This window comes from Gavialis gangeticus, unplaced genomic scaffold (genome assembly GCF_001723915.1).
Source record: "Gavialis gangeticus isolate Ggan-Ray unplaced genomic scaffold, GavGan_comp1, whole genome shotgun sequence".
Lineage (NCBI taxonomy): Eukaryota > Metazoa > Chordata > Crocodylia > Gavialidae > Gavialis > Gavialis gangeticus.
Window position 1 is genome coordinate 184,489,598 of NW_017729022.1, and position 4,484 is coordinate 184,494,081.

Consider the following 4,484-nt stretch of genomic DNA (forward strand, 5'->3'; position numbering starts at 1 on the left):
AGGGAAAAGGGGAGCAAAGGGGAGGGTGGGGGGGAAGGTAGGCTTTACTCTTGGGGCCTCAGTGATGCCAGCTCATATCCCACAAAACATCTCCAACAAAATGCTAATGGAGAATATGACTTCCAAACAGAGGGATCAGCAAATACACCATAAATTAATAATGTGCCCTTTTAGTAGCAATTGCCTTGTGAAAATTGCTGGGTTTTTTTTTCTTCTCCTAGTAGAAATAGCTCTGAAATAAGTGGGTCTCACTGGAGTTTTGTTTAAGACTGACCCCCTACTTTATTAACCGTGTAACATTTTAAGGTTGTTTTTTCCTCTCTGGCTCCTCCAGCAAGTCTCTATTGATCACTGTTTACAGTTATAATCCCTTTCAAATTTATCATCCATGACTAACACCACATGTATTGATTAGTGCTGACGGATGTCCCTGTATAGTATATACCCACAGTGATTCTGGCCAGTGAAGTACAGTAGATATATTTTTTTTCTCTCCTTCATTTGCTTTTTATAGCTTTCAGCTCCCCCCTTTTGTTCTCAGAGTGGCTAACCTATTTCACACAAACGCTGTGGGATTAACATGTCTAAATTTAGGACAATTTCTTTATTCCTGAGGAGGTCTTCGGAATGGAAAGGAAAAGAAAGGGTACTTTTTTTTTTTCCAACTGGGAAGCTACTGGGAGCAGACAGGCCCTGTAGGAGATCAGATTTATGAGGGACATCCACACGTCTTAACCTAAAGCCTGAAGTAACAAAGATGTAAGGGCTAGTTTTTTTAGGGACAAATTAGATGTCACTGGTGACTAAGGACAAGGTGTCCGAAATCTGGACTATAAATGGAGTCATTTGTCAACAATGCATTTTTGCTTGCCTACTGCAACATTTCCTCCACCTCTTGCTGGCCAGAAATAGAGTTTAAGGTTAATCTCTTTTCTCAGCCACCTTGATTAAACTTGAATTTACAAACAAACAAAAAAAATCCTCAGTTGACCTTAAGGATCTGGGGCTTAGTAACATCTCTCACTCGAGGTATTGGGTTCCTAGTGGTCTCAGGTGAGCTCCTAAATCAGTGTGCATCTCCACATAACTTTTATTATTTTTTAGTTCTGTTGTATTCAGACTGGCCTGTTTCTGCTCCACAACCTCAGAGGACATGCCTTGCTCTAAGGTGTGGAATTCACATTTTTTAAAAATCAAACTGAGCAGAGATAAGCTCAGAAAAGAAAGCATGTGCATTTGCTAAACTGCCAGCAGGTTACAAGGGCTTTGTGTGACTAGTGGCCATGTGAAAAAATAATGACACAATGCAGCAGAATGCTTACCCCCCCCAAAACAGGTATAAACATGTGTTTAAAGACACTGGCTACAATTACCAATCTACTCTGCTTACTTTTTCTTGTTAATACAATGGTATGAAGTATGCTTTTTGATGGGTGCATTCCTCTCGATTTTAACAGTCCATTTGTAATAATATTTTTTTTTAGGCAATAGTTTAAATATAGGCTTTCGAACATGCATTTTATTCGGGTGTGATAAGGCAGTTGCTATATGACATAGTTGTTAATCCTCAATAAAAGATTTTTAATAATCATTTGGCATTTATTTAATATACAACCACTGTCTTATTAAATCTAACTCTTTAGATTTAATAGGATGGTTTATTGTATTATAGCATCGTAGTAGTGACACTATAGTTATGGTTGAAAAGGCATTTTCATTATAAACTTCTGTTTGTAGGCGTTTATAACTTTTTGAAGTACAGTGCGGCTTTTTATTTCAATGTGAAATCATTTGCTATATTTCTTTATTTTTTTCTTCCTTTTATATCTTTCTCTGGAACAAGAACAATTAAATGCAAAAAAATAAACAGCTTTACTGGAGCAATGGTACAGTTCAGCTGAGAATTTAAATATTCCAAAGTCAGGGAAAATTATGGATTATAAGAAATGCTGGTCCCTGACCAAAAAACCCCACTTTGAACGTATCTGTTAAAATGTAATCCTGACAATTATAAAATCAAGTGCCATGTCACTGTTTCTATACAAAAGAGGACACAAAATATATAATTATTGCATGGCTCAGAGTCTCCATGCACTGCCTAAGGCCAGGAGACTGCGGGTAGTGCTGCATACCTCACAGCATACTCTGTAGGCTTCCTAGGCTGTGGGAGAGTGCCGATGGTCTCTCTCCTGGGGTTTCCCTTGGGTGGGGGTGGAGGGGTTTGCAGGGAGAGAGCTGGTGAAGCTGGTATCAAGCTATGGGGTGGGGGCAGGGTGTGGCTGAGCCTTGCCAGTTCCAGCTGGCAGAGTGGTCTTTATCCACGGACCTCCCCCAGGTAGGGGGAGGGCTCTCTGCAGGGAGAGAGTATCCAGTAGCTCCTCTCCTCTCCCCTTCCCTGCCCCCCATAGCTTTTGCCAGCTCCCAGCTGGATCTGCCCCCAGCTGGGTGGGGGGCTCTCTCTGAGCATGTTGCCAGCAGCCCTGGCTTCTGTGTTGGGAACAGGGCATGGGAGGGGGGAGGAATTTGACCCCCCTGTGCTGGCTCCCCTCCAAGATGCTAACAGGGGTAGCCAGGCCATGCCTGCCTGGCAAGGGGCTCGGATTCTCCCTCCTCCCTCCCCCGACCCAGTTTCCACTAGGAACATGTTGCCAGCAGTCCTCAAACTTCTTCCACCTCCTCTTCCCTCTCCTTCCCCTGCTGCACAGGAAGGAGACTCTATCTTCTCTCTGTGATAGCCCTGCAAAGGCACATGGGATGCAGGGGGAATTGCCTGAAATTAACCCTTTCAGGGAAGCTGTACACAAGTTCTGGAAAGTGCTTTGCCCTAGATAGTCTTCATCTAATAGCTGATGTAATGAGGGTTAATTTTTCAAATGATTGGCCATTTTAAAAGTGCTTTGCAGCCATGAAAGTTTGTTATGTTATGGCTGTAGAACAGTTTCAGGGGCCACATCAGGCAAAAAAATGTATTTTCTGTAAACCCCCTTTGAGAAAAATTGTGTTCACTTAACTTGCTTCCCTTGACACGTCACTGCTGAATTGATGATGATGGATTAAGTTAGCAAAATTCACATGCTGAGGGGGCAGGAAGAAGGTATTAGCTACATCTTAGGTTTCTTTAGATTTGCTTACACATATCTCTGTATTTGGCTTCTAATTTCCTAAAGTGACATGCACCTCAAAGAAAATGGGAAAAATGTAGCAAGTTCTACCTATGTGCCAAACTCCACCCATGATAAGGTGAAGCTAACGTGCAGTTCTTGTTTAAGCAATCACCTTCTTTTTTATTGTGTGTGTTGATCTGCTGTGAAATAAACAGCAGTGCTGATATTTGAATACTCCTCATTAAATTCCAGAGTAAAATCCTGTTGGGTGTAAGAGGGACAGTTGACTCCATTTGGAGCTATTGTTTCAAGCTGTTTGCAGACTCAGCCAGAAACCATGGAACAGGTTTATGATGAGTTCCCATTTTAAGATCTTCTTCAACTTGCTCTGTGTTCCCCTAAACATTTACATCTAGAGCAGCAGGGAAGTACTGTTGTTGTGTGTGGCTTGTAGAGGTGCTCTGAATTATTCCAGTTGGACCTCTGTATTTTTTACAGTAGGCCTGATTCAGAATACCTTGTGTCCTCTTTCCTGGAAGACAGTAGGGTTTTGCCTGAATGAAGTGCTCAGGATTGGGCCCAGTTTGATCAATATAGTTAGAGAGAGCTAATAGTATGCTAATTAAAAAGTCTCTCAGAGAACAAATAGAACCGGTATCAGAGGCGTCACCTCCAGGAAATTAAAAATTGAATGCTGGGAAGGCCTGGCTTCACTGCAGAGCAAGCATGAGAGGCTGCTGTTTCTCTAGGAGCCATAGCTGTTTTCTCTGGTGTTACCTCAGCTGAACCTTCCAACTGTACATAGCCCTTCCAAATCTAATATTCAGTTGCTGCCAGGGCTGGGAACCATGTGTAGACAAAGCTTGGTGTCGGTGGAGACTTTATAGTTAAATAAATAAGAGTTGACACAGGAACAGGAAGAGACACATGGAGACAGGGAACAGTACAGTACTAGACTGCCCCATGAAACCTGTGTAAAGGGATAGTAGCTTCCACTACTGCAACAGAGATGCTTTTTCATGGATCAAGTCCATGCATTTGCCTGTCTTTCTGTATTTTCAATTGAAGCCAGTATATTTTAGAGGTTATTGGTAAATGGGACTGAGGAGAAGGTTCCTACCACTGGGGTGCCATAATCAGCCAGCATTCCTCATGGGACAGTGTGAAGTGCATACAAGAATCAGGCCTATAACAAAGCTTTTCTCTTTGTGTTACCATGTCCTGTTAGGCAGCGTATCTACACATGTGCTTTAATGCGTATTAAAACATCACTACAAAAAGTGCTATTTAGTTTCATAGTTTCATAGTTTCTAGGGTCAGAAGGGACCTGAGCAGATCGGCAAGTCCGACCCCCTGCCATGGCAGGACAAAGTACTGGGG